Source organism: Urocampus carinirostris, chromosome 17 (assembly GCF_059441175.1).
Source record: "Urocampus carinirostris isolate Australia breed hairy pipefish chromosome 17, RoL_Ucar_1.0, whole genome shotgun sequence".
Taxonomy (NCBI): Eukaryota; Metazoa; Chordata; class Actinopteri; order Syngnathiformes; family Syngnathidae; genus Urocampus; species Urocampus carinirostris.
The window spans coordinates 12872960-12886091 of record NC_142365.1 but is presented as its reverse complement, the minus strand read 5'-3'; the positions used below and the strand labels follow the sequence as shown (position 1 = coordinate 12886091).

Sequence of the window (13132 nt, the reverse complement as noted above, 5' to 3'; positions counted from 1 at the left end):
TTGAAAACAGTCGTAACTTTGTCACCGCAGACGCACTATTTTTCATTTCCTTTTCTTTTTATTTTATTATTACTATGGAATTTTTTTTCACCAGATATGTATTTTTTCAACTTTTTATTTATGTTCAGGTAACAGTGTGGACATGAAATAGAATAATATTCTAATCTAATAACAAGAGATGACTTTCGTTGTGGTTATTTTCTTTCATTTTATGTTTGGTTATTGCCCTGTGCAGGAAATCGAATAATATTCAAAGTTCTTTCATTCTATTTACAGTTATCACCATGGATAGCAAAAAAAAGGAATAACATTGAAATGTTATTATCCAAGATTAATTTGTCATGATTACCGATGTGAATCACCTGTTCCCGCTCCTTTGCGGCAACTACCTCGGACTCTGATTGGCTCCCGATCAGTACTTGTTCCCACTCCTGTCTGTCCCCTTTGGTCAGTCCGTCTGGGAATCTCCGTTTACACTAGGCAAGCCTTTTATGACCCTGACTCGCGCCTGTCACGTTTTTTGCTCTTGTTTGTCTCCCGCTACGACCTGTTTTGATCCCGACCACGTCTGCTCTCCCGTACCGACTTACGACCCGTTTCCGACCCCTACCACGTCTTGCTCTCCCAGTCCCGGCTACCGACCAGTTTTCCGCCCCTGACATCGCTAGCTACGGAAGATCCACTTCCGCGTTCGGATCACAATCAGAGTATGAGAGCAACTTGCTTCCCACGCCCAGTGAACACCGAAACGTGGGTGGAGCCCTTACTCTCTCTTTCAATAATTTTCCCAACATGGCGGCGCGACTATACGCAGCGGCTTCACGTGTCTCTCCAGTAAATCTTTTTACTTTAAGAGTTCTTTTATCTCTCATCTTTTCTTTGATAAATACCTGTTCGGCAATTATCACCTTAAGTCGCCAGGAACTTATTAACCTGGGTCAAAGATTAGATTTCGACTCATTTCACGATTACAACACCAACAACAACATCCCAAAGAAAAACTATAACTATAGCCTTATCCCCCTTGTTTTATAACCATATCTTCTCTGTTCCTTTATCTTCTTGGCTCATACCTCACTGTGAATGTGTAAAACTGGAGTGTCATGCCCAATTTCGTTGTCACAATATGTTAACCCTTTTTGTAACAATGACAATAAAGGTATATTCTATTCTATTCTATTCTATTCTAAAACTTGTGGTAAACATCACACAAGTGGGTCCTGTTTCTGTTCTGGTCCTGACAGAATTATCTTTATTTATTTCTCTTTTATTTCAATTCGTATCAATGTAGATTGGAACTCAAAGAATATTTTAGCAGAGATGATTGTTCTTTCTTTCTCTTTCTTTTATTTTTGTTTCAGTTACCACTACAAACAGAAAAGAGTAATATCCCAATTTTGAGGCCAGAGAAATCAATTTTCAATCGAATTTCCTTAAAATAGAAGTGAGACAATCGCGTCTGTTCTCCAAAAGCATTACGGAATCAAAATCCCTTCAAAAACTATTTGAATTTGATCCAATCGTCATGGATATTATTGGAGAAATGTGCATAGGTCGCAGCGATTTACAAGACTAAAGACTTTTTATTAGTCGTCTAATTCGAGACCTTTAAGTGAGCTGCCCGTGAAATCTTCCCACAGTGATACGGAGATAATCGGAGAGAGAATTATATAACGTTGCTTAAAAGATTTTGTACAGATTAAAGATCAAGTCAAGACAGTCACACGACAATCGTACGACTTTTAATGTCAGGTTTGTGGCAGAGGTCCAAAGAAAAAAACTGCTTTACAAGTTTTTGGGAGGAGAAAATAATACAACCGGACCATCTCTTGGACGTTGGATTTTGGACTGAATCAGGTCCAGTCCGTTTTAGACATTAACTAGCCAAAAATAGACGCCGGGCATTTGATCGCTTCGAACACATCCTACGTGGACAGATTTAGTTAAAAAATAAACATTGTTAGATGTATTTTGTCAAATTTGGTTCATGTTTAGCACCTCAAAGTCATGTTTCTGACAAAGTGAAGCTGTTCGATTTGGCAGGATTTAAAAAAATAGAATATCTTTGGTGGCTAGCTTTACTTTATGTGCAAGCATGGCGATATTAGATCGTGTGGGACTCAAACAACATCATGATTAAAAAAAAATTAAGATTGTGACATCGTCTTTTGGGCATATTCTAGTCCCAAGCCTGGATTCAGCTTATTTTTTGCTAACGGAGCCACTAGCCCCATTAAAAAATAGCATATCTTTGGTGGCTAGCTTTACTTTATCCGCAAGCATGGCGATATTAGATCGTGAGGGACTCAAACAAGATCATGATTAAAAAAAAATAAGATTGGGAATCATCTTTTGGGCCTATTCTGGTGCCTAATCCAGATTAAACTCATTTTTTGCAAAGCCCGCCACTAACCATATTAAAAAATAGCATATCTTTGGTGGCTAGCCTCACTTTATCCGCTAGCATGGTGATATTAGGTCGTGAAGGACTCAAACAAGATCATGATTTGAAAAAAAAATAAGATTGAGGAATAGTCTTTTGGCCATATTCTAATCTCTAGCCTGGATTCAGCTCATTTTTTTGCAAACCCAGCCACTATGCCCATTAAAAAAAAGCATATCTTTAGTGGCTAGCTTCACTTTATCCCCTAGCAAGGCGATATTAAGTCGTGAAGGAGTCAAACAAGATCATGATTTGAAAGAAAACAAGATTGTAAAATTGTCTTTTGGACATATTCTAGCCTCTGGCCTGGATTTAGCAAATTTTTTTCTAACGCAGCCATTAGCAACATTAAAAAAATTGCATATGTTAAGTGGCTAGCTTCACTTTATCTGCTAGCATGGTGATATTAGGTTGTGAAGGACTCAAACAAGGTCATGATTTGAAAGAAAACAAGATTGTAAAATTGTCTTTTGGACATATTCTAGCCTCTGGCCTGGATTTAGCTAATTTTTTTTTAACGCAGCCATTAGCAACATTAAAAAAAATAGCATATGTTTAGTGGCTAGCTTCACTTTATCCCCTAGCAAGGCGATATTAGGTCGTGAAGGACTCAAACAAGATCATGATTTGAAAGAAAACAAGATTGTAAAATTGTCTTTTGGGCATATTCTAGTCTCTGTCCTGTTGTTCGCTAATGCAGCCAACTAACCACATAAAAATAGCATATCTTGGGTGGCAAGCTTCACTTTGTGCGGTAATCTGATTTGAATATGTATTTGTTTCATCTTCTGATTTTTTTTTAAATGATTTATTAACAAAATATCATACTTTTGTGGGTTTTGGAACACATTAGCAAATGTATATTGAAAAGGAGTCTCTACTTACAAATATAATAAGTATTAATGCCAGTTTATTTTAATCATTTCCATCTGTTTATGTCAATTACCTTCTTAAATTAAGTTCTTTAACATTTTGCTTCACCCGTGAGTAAACAATTTGTCAAAAAGTCAAGATCTTTGAGGCTACTAGTTAGCGCTTCAACAGCAATGTCAGTGGGTCAAGATGATTCTCACACATTAGCACCAAAATAAGAAGTCAGCATTTTTGGAACACCTTGCAAAGACGGTATTAACCTAGAAACATTTCAGAAATCATAAACGAATCGAGTTTATAAGCTGATTACTGTCATATTTCATCTCCAGACAAGTTTTTGGGGAAAGTCCACCAAAGGATTGCACTTCTTCTCGAGAAGAAAAATCTGACCGGACAGGTTAGCTAGATAAAATTGCATGTCAACTAAAGAAAATAGGTCATACAGAGTACAGTGATACCTCTACAGTGTTCATTTTACCTCTGAAAAGTGATGGGTCCCGGGGACTCGCATGCTCAAAAATCTATGGGTCCCAACAGAGATCCATGGGTCCCCAAAATTTAGTGTTATTGAGGTTGAAATTGTAAATCGGCGACAAATATATAATATATAAATCTATACATTCGTTCAGTTTTATTCATCACACTTAATTGGTAATACGAAGCAGTTATCACTTCGGATTTTTCAATTCACAAAAATATTGTACATTATACAAAATAATATTGCTAAAAAATATTAGTCAGAATATCGAATAATATTCAAATTTTATCACAAAAGTTGTATTTCTTTTTTTCTATCTCTTTCCTTGTATTTTATGCTCAGGTATCACTGTGTACAGAACATGGAATAATAATCGTAAGTTATCTTTCATTTTACTTTCAAGGAATTAAATAATATTCAAAATTGAATACAATAGATCCTTCTTTCTTTCATGTCATGTTTATGTATCACCATATATTTAAATTTTACCTTCAAAGATGAATTTTTCTCTTACTTTGATTTGTTTTCTTTCCTTTTATTTTATTTTCTGATATCACGGTGGACAAAAAATCCAATAATATTCAAATTTTATTTTATTTTCAGTAATCACCACTGACATGGAATAGAAAATATTCTAATTTAATCCCCACAGATTTTTTCACAGCCTTTCTTTTATGTTCAGGAATCACCAAGCAAAGAATTTTAAACAATATTTCAATTTTATCACCCAAAACGCTTATTTTCTCCATTTCTTTTAACTTCATTTCATTTTATTTGCAGGTATCACCAAGGACAGGGCATTGAAAAATATTTGATTCATCAGCAGAGACCCAATACTTTTACTTTGTTTTAGTCTTTCCTCTCAATTTATTTTCAGTTATCACATGGACAGGAAATCGAATCATATTCTGAATCTGTTTTTGTATCTTTCTGTAGTGCAGTGATTAGCACGTTCGCCTAGCAAGCGAAAGGTCCTTGTTTTGAGACTGGGTGGAAACATATGTTGTCCTGGAGAGGGATGGGTGCCACCAGGCTGTACTTGCCCAAGACACACCACAGGAAATGGTGCACCTATGACCCAAGGGATCAAACCAATCTTCACACCAGAATTAATGTATGTTTGAAAGGATTTGTGTGAAAATATTCGGGGCTTAAAAGCTAGCATGGATGAAAGAGAAAATAAAATTTGCCCAAAAATAATAATAAATAAAAAATAAAAATAAGTCCAGGCTTTTTTGCAAACTAAACGAGATGAAATAAAAACAAACTCCGCACAGGAAGTCTGGAGCTGGATTTGAGTGATATAATAAATTCCTGCTGGACCATTAGAAGCATTTTCTAATCTTCGCTCCTGGTTGGGACACTTTGAGTTCCCGGCTAATCCGTATTATGTCATGAAATTGTCAAGTCAAAGTAAATGAGCAACTTTAACTTTAAGTCTGGACAAAAATCAACAGTTGGAGAGGAAGGCTTTAAAATGTACGTCCTCCAACTTTCCGTGTTACCTAATGTAAAGAGTATATAATTACAAAAAACTTGTTAAACATTGACCCTTTTGAAAAAACAAAACACTCGTGTTCAGGGATTCACTTGACATCGTTTACAGTGGAAGATTTTCTTGCATTTTCTTGAAATTGAAAAGAAACTTCCTTAAATAATCACGTGCTCATAGTGACATCGGAAAAACCTTAATAATTATTACGAGTAACATTCGGAATAACCGAATCAAAAGAGCCAAATGCTTCAAATTGAAATCGAATAAAGGAACACTAGGTAGGTTGAAAATAACCCAATTTGCGATCCATTATTTTGGTTACTTTGCCCTTAACCTTGTTTTTTATTAAAAAGACCAAAGTTGCATCCAAAATGTAAAATAAAAAAAAATCAAAAACACCAAGGTCGCACCTAAAATAAAGTAAAATAAAATAATATATTTTTGAATACTTTTTTTTTAAAGAATTTCTGCAAATTGGGTCGTTTCATTATTAAAAAAGACACAGTTCCACTAGAAAAAAAAAAATATATATTTATCTAAAAATAGTATTTAGAGTAAAGTAAAATATTATTAATAATTGAACAATTTTAAAATATTTTTATGAGAAATTCCTCAATTTGTTTTTCAAATGCCCAAATTTGCATCTGAAAAAAATCTAATAAAAAATATATATTAACCTTTCAAACTTGCTTTGAAAAAAAAGAATAAAAAAAAAGCAAAATAGACAATAAAAACACCCAAAGTTGCATCTAAAAACATGATATTTCATTAAAATAAATCAAAATAAAACATGTCAAAAGTTGCATCTAAAAAAAATAAGTCAAATAATAATTTATTTATTTTTAAGTCAAAAAGTATTACTTAAATTTGGGTTGCTTAGTAAAAAAATAAAAATAAAAACCTCTATGTCATATTTTGTTAAAAAATTATATTTGAAAAATAAATTCCAATCAAAATAAAAATAGGTCACCCCTTTTTTTTGTACAAACGAACTGAGCAACAATTTAGCTACAACACAAAAGCACGTCGTTGTCTTCAAACGAACTCAAAATTGTTGACAGCGTTATAAAAAACATGTATTCTCTTATCACGAGTTATTTTACTTTTTAAAAGCCCGCTAAACTAAAGATAGAAAACATAGTATTGATACATGGGCTTGGCTTTTGTTTGTAATTAATTAATATTTGTTGACATAAGTTAGCCCGCAGAGTTGAAAGCCAGTCAAATGATCAATCATCCAATTTCAATCACACTAGCAGGGTTGGGTAGGGTTACTTTAACTTGATTACTTTCAATTACATTTGGATTACTCTAATACCAAATATGCTAATAAAAGACAAAAGAAACTAAATATGAATAAAATGACAAAATTTTGTGCAGGCTTGGGGAGTAACGGAATACATGGAACGGCAAAAATGATGTTGGCAAGCTGTTTGGATTTCTTTTCATTTTGTTTCTGTCGCATTTTATGTTCGTTTTGACGGAAATCAAAGAGATCAAAGCCAGTAGAGAGCTTAACACATGTTGTGAGTCATAATATTATTCAAATTTAGTTTCTATTGTCTTTTATTAGCATATTTGGTATTGGAGTAATCCAAAAGTAATTGAAAGTAATCCAGTTAAAGTAACCCTACCCAACCCTGCACACTAATGAGTGAGGTAAACTTGCACTCATCCAGCATGGCCGCCAGTACTCGGGTTGCCCGGATGTTTCACGTGCTTTCGAACTATCTACTGGCTGAGGTTGACAGGTTTGTATTCACGACTAAATAAATGAAAACGTTGTAAACGAAGAAAGTATATAATCAGCTCGGTGGTCTTGGGGGTAGGGCGCCCGCCCAGAGACAGGGAGGTTGGCCAAGTCATACCTAAGACTTACAACATTGGTACCCATTCCCTGCTTGGTGCTCGGCATTATGGGTTGGAATTAGGGGTATGGTCACCTAATAACTCCCAATGAGACATTGCAACCCATCAGTTGGGTTGAGCGAGGGGGCTGGGAGTCCCCTCCTCTGTATCAATCTCCCGGAAGGAGTCCAAAATGTGAACGTGATCTTGACTCTAGCCATCTCCTACTAGGTCAGGGGTGTCAAACTCATTTTAACTCGGGGGCCACACGATAGAACAAACATTCTGTCAGGGGCCGTAGATTAAAGAGAATGAAAAAGAGAGATAAAGAAATAAGAGAAAAGACGGAGGGGAAAGGAGAGAGGCGGGAGAAAGAGAGAAAAAGAGAGAAGGAGAGAGCATGAGAAAAAGATAAAAAGTCGTGAGAGAGGGGGAAAAGAAAGGGAGAGGAAGAAAGAAATCCAAAGAGAAATAGAAGGACAGAAGGAGAGAAAAGAGAAAAGAAAGCACGAAGGGTATGAAGAGAGAAAGAGGAAAGAAAGAAAAGGAAAAAAGGAAGTTTGAGCAAAAGAGGTTAAAAGACAGGGAGAGAAAGAGACAAAGAGCAACAAAGGAAGAGAAAAAGAGAGACACAGAGAGTGAAAGAAACAGAGACAGACTGGGAGAAAAGGGGTGGAAAAGAAAGAGAGAGAGAGACAGAGAGCGAGATAAATAAATACAAGTACAGTGTCTTTGTGAGAGGCACCTGGCTTTGGCAACATCAGGTTGACATATTTCAACCGGCAGCTTGTTTTTCTCTTGCGCTTTCTCTGAGTGTTGTCTAGCGGGCCTGATCTGGCCCGCGGGCCGCCTATTTGACACCTGTGCACTAGGTGGATATGGCTCCGGTATATATGTTTGATGTTGGGAATGCCTGTGTATTGCAACATCCATTTTTGTCTGGTCATCCTAGAAGGGGGATTACCTCACGTACAGCCCCTTCTCAAGGTTTCTTGATTTCCTTATGTTGAGGTTTTGATTTTTTCCTTAACCTTATGTAGGTTTTAGATCAGGGGGTGGTGTAAAAAAAGTCTGTAGTCTGTACTAGTCATTGGTCTGTGCATCCCTATGAGACTTCTTGTGATTAAGGGTAATACAAATTAAAATGAAACATTTGTCATTCATAAGCCATAGAACGTGAGTTTTAAACCTATATTTAAACAGTTACACTGAAGGTGCAGGTTGAATCACAGAGGGCAGAGCGTTCCACAGCACCGAAGAAGCAGTTAAGTGTCATCTGCGTAGCAATGGAAACCTATATTGCACTTGCCAATAATATCACTTAACGGGAGCAAATAAACGCTGAAATTGAGGGGACCAAGTACTGAGCCCTGCGGAACGCCAAATGTAACACTAAAGGGCTCGGAGGTCATTTGACCATTTTTAACATAATACATCATATCTAAAAGTTAGGATCACAACCATGAGACAATTCCTGAGAGACCGTTCCATTTTTCAGTCGATCTATTAAGATATTATGCTGCGCAGTGTTGAAGGAGGAGCTATGTGAACTATCATCCCAATGTTATTTTTTATAAATTTTCCAAGGTCGAGAAATTTGTATTTCTTTTATAGCGGAATTCATAACGAGTAGTTATCTTGCTGCTATGCTGTGCTCATTTGGCAATGTTTTGTGTTTGCACTAGACCAGGGGTGTCAAACTCATTTTAACTCGGGGGCCACACGATAGATCAAACATTCTGTTGGGGGCCGGACTAGTAGATTAAAGAGAAAGAAAAAGAGATAAAGAAATAAGAGAAAGACGGAGGGAAAAGGAGCGAGGGCGGGACAAAGAAAGAAAAAGAGAGAGGGAGAGAGCGTGAGAAACAAGATAAAAAGTCATGAGAGATGGGGAAAAGAAAGGGAGAGGAAGAAAGAAATCCAAAGAGAAATAGAAAGACAGAAGGAGAGAAAAGAGAAAAGAAAGCACAAAGGGTATGAAGAGAGAAAGAGGAAAGAGAGAAAAGGAAAAAAGGAAGTTAGAGCAAAAGAGGTTAAAAGACAGAGAGAGAGAAAGACAAAGAGCAAAAAGGGAGGAGAAAAAGAGACACAGAGAGTGAAAAAGACAGAGACAGAGTGGGAGAAAAGGGGTGGAAAAGAAAGAGAGAGAGAGACAGAGGGACAGAGCGAAAGAGAGAGAGGAATAAATACAAGTATAGTGTCTTTGTGATAGGCACCTGGCTCTCAAGTTGACTTTTTTCTCTTGCGCTTCTCTGAGTGTTGTCTCGCGGGCCGGATTGAATCCCTTAGCGGGCCTGATCTGGCCCACGGGCCGCCTGTGTGACACCTGTGCACTGGACAATACAGTGCCCTCTAGTGGTCAAATACTGCACAATGTACCTTCAAAAGTGGTGTCCACAACCTGAAAGTGTTATTGTCTGTGTGGGGGGGATAATTGGTCAGTGTGAAGCACATTGTAAAGTGCTTTGGGAGGTCTTCAGTGACTTGAAATCTGCCATATAAATCCAGACAAACTAATTCCAGCTGCCGTTAATCACGAGGGAAGAAATGCAGTGGCAAAACTATGCCACCAGAGAGTAATCTCAGTGCCTTTTTAAGCAGACTTGTTGAGAAATATGGCAACAATGTCAAGCATTTGCAAGCACTTCACCCGAAATTCAAGCACTTTTCAATCCTTGAAAACACCACATTAAAATTCAAGCATTTTCAGGGACTTCAAACAGCCTTAGGAACCCCGTGGAAATTGAGATTTGTACACCTCTACATGCAGCACGGCGGCGCAGTGGTTAGCGCTTGTGCGGCACAGTTCATGTCGTGGGAACCTGTCGTGGGTTCAAATCCAGCTCCAGACTTCCTGTGCGGAGTTTGTATGTTCTCCCCGTGCTTGCGTGGGTTTCCTCCGGGCACTCCGGTTTCCTCCCACGTTCCAAAAACATGCATTTCAGGTGAATTGGCCGGTCCAAATTGTCCCTAGGTGTGAATGAGCGAATGAGTTGTCTGTCCCTGTGTGCCCTGCGATTGGCTGGCAACCAGTTCAGGGTGTCCCCTGCCCACTGCCCGGAGATGGCTGGGATGGGCTCCAGCCCCCTCCGCGACCCTAATGAGGATAAGCGGTACGGCTGATGAGATGACACCTCTACACACATCACCTTGGCATGTTTTTTGTAAATTGTGACTCTCAAAACACAACTCAACATACATATCTCTTCTTGATCGATTCAAACTTGTACCCGCATCCTGTGCTGATCTGATGGCGTGGGCTTGAAAGGGGTCTTTGTGCCGATAATTGGGTTTTGATCGTACAATTTGTGGCGATCAATGAACATTAGCATTAGCTTATTTTCCAATTGAGCAACATCAATGCTAATATTTTGAGGATAAGGCGAGAACTAATAAGGCGTGAAAGTAGGCATTGGGTCTAAAACGAGGCCATTGTGTCATTCTCGGGGCTGGCACTGTGAACGCACTTCCACCATCATCGCCATCATCGCCATCCTGTTAGCATCGCTCACTCGATGCAGCCTGCTGCTGGAAAAAAAAGGCCATTTACTCTCATCCCTCCCCCCTCCTATGACGTCACCCGCGCGGTGCAGGCCCACAATCTTCCCACTTCCGACAAAGAGCTCCAGAACGTTGCGTTTGCACAAAAATCTACAGAATCGAATGGGGAGAGAAGCGGAACCGAACCTCAAACATGCATGCCATCTTTAATAGAACCCCTTACCAATTCCCCATTCCCCTCCACCGGCTTACTATGATGTGAACCCCTTAACGCGTAGGAAATTCTCGAAGCTAAACGTTCGAATGTCGTCTTACCGTGAGAGATCCAAACGTAAGGAACCATCAGACGGCCCAAAAAGATGTCAGCAGAACCATCAGTCCGGATCGGTTCGATGATGATGAGGAGGAGGAGGATGCCGGAATTTAGCCCCGCCCTCTTGAACGTGCAGTTTACTAAGAGATTAGCCGTTTCCGCTGCAGTCCAACCACTTCCGGCCTATTAATTTATTTTTTATTGTATTTTATTTTATCAAATGCTTTATTGAACAGAATGCTTATACATTTTCAAACAAAAAATCCACTGTAACGTTTAAAAAGTAATGACAAGTTGAAGTCAAAGCATACTTGTCAACCTCCAGGGCTCCATGCCCTTACAAACTGTCGTATTTTCCCTTACAAAATACAAAATAATCTTACAGAATATTTCAAACGTGTTTATTTATGTAGTTTAACATGTTACATAGTACATGTGTTTCGTTATATCATATATATTGTTAATTAACATTTTGTTGTGAGATCATGAGTTCCTCGACATGAATGGGATTTATTTATTTATTTATAAAAAAAACTTCAATAATTAAGTAGCTTGGACGTTCACTGTAGAAGGAAAAAATACATGCAAAAATAATTAAATAGAATAATCTCATCTCATCTCATTAGCTACACCGCTTATCCTCAGTAGGGTCGCGGGGGTGCTGGAGCCCATCCCAGCAATCATCGGGCAGTGGGCAGGGGACACCCTGAACTGGTTGCCAGCCAATCGCAGGGCACACAGGGACAGACAACTCACTCACCCATTCACACCTAGGGACAATTTGGATCGGCCAATTCACCTAAAATGCATGTTTTTGGAATGTGGGAGGAAACCGGAGTGCCCGGAGGAAACCCACGCAAGCACGGGGAGAACATACAAACTCCGCACAGGAAGTCTGGAGCTGGATTTGAACCCACGCAGGAGGTTCCCAAGACATGAACGGTGCCACACATGCGATAACCACTGCGCCGCCGTGCTGCCTTAAGAAGAATAATACTTATTGTTGGTAATATACTGATTAAAGGGATAACCATAAACCTGTCTTTTTTCATTTTCTCATTTTATACTTCCCTTTTTTCTTAACTTCTTTATACAACATAATAATTCGTAATATAATGCATCAAAACAAGTGAGCCGTTTGAGAGCCGGCTCTCTTTAATGAGTTGAGCCAAAAAAGCCGGTTCTCTAAAAAGAGACTGACTTCCTTTCACTACACAACCACCACATGGATGCAATGGGAAATCCCCAGGCGGCAGACGCATGCGCACAGTAGCATCAGACCGCTCGCTTCGTTTGCAACGGAAAAAAACACACCGAGATAGAGGCTACCGCGGCGAACTCGTTTGACTTGATTGATTTGCCGTTTCGTGATAGTCAGTGTATACCGGATGGTACCCATAAGTGACAAATTTGCGTTTTTCCGTACAGATTTTCTCGTACGTCTTAAAATGCATAATAAACATACTTTGCACGGCAAAAACTTACAGTTTGACAGGTATGGTCAAATGATTAAAAGAGACCCATCACCGAAATAACTTTGGACCAGGGGCGATTTTAGATTGAGAACTTTGGGGGTACAGCAGGTTAAAAATGTTTATTTTTCTTTCTTTTTTAAATTCAAATAAGTAATATATAATAAAATAATAAATACATAATCTACCTCTGTGTTCTCAATCCTAAACCGTTATGTCACCAGAAAGATAAAAAATCAGTATCAGAAAAGTTATGATTTGATACAGATTTTTTAAAATAGGAAATGGTTTATAGATTAAAATTCATTAAAATTGGATGGATTATGTGGTTAACTGATAAGGAGAAAATGGAAAACTCTCAGAACGCAGCTTAAATTTTATCAGGAGGTAGAGCGCTCGTCCTGGGATCAAGTGGTAGCTGGTTCGATTCCCGGCTCCTCCTGTACGTCGAAGTGTTGTCCATGGGCAAGACACTGAATCCCTAATGCCCCCGATAGCAGGAAGTTGCCTTGCATGACTGACGCTGCAATCAGTTAGTTAGTGTGTAAAAGGGAAAAGTGTGAAGCACAATGTAAAGATCTTTGGGAGGTCTTCATTGACTTCAAAAGCACTATATAAATGCAGAAATGCAGAACATTCTGGAAGAGACGTTTTTAACCCTTCATTGCATGACCGACTTTTCCATGAGTGGGGTTGAGAATTAGTGGAG

At 38.4% G+C, this 13132-nt stretch overlaps 1 protein-coding gene across 2 annotated transcripts in view; it reads right to left on the bottom strand.

The window, feature by feature from the left end:
- The window catches only part of jakmip2 (janus kinase and microtubule interacting protein 2), a 46239-nt gene extending 35142 nt beyond the window's left edge, over nt 1-11097 (bottom strand). For both annotated transcript variants that reach the window (XM_088320709.1, XM_088320710.1), the window contains exon 1: nt 10954-11097. The gene's annotated coding sequence lies outside the window, so the exon portion shown is untranslated. The remainder of the gene's footprint in view (nt 1-10953) is intronic.
- Nucleotides 11098-13132: the final 2035 nt, after the last annotated feature.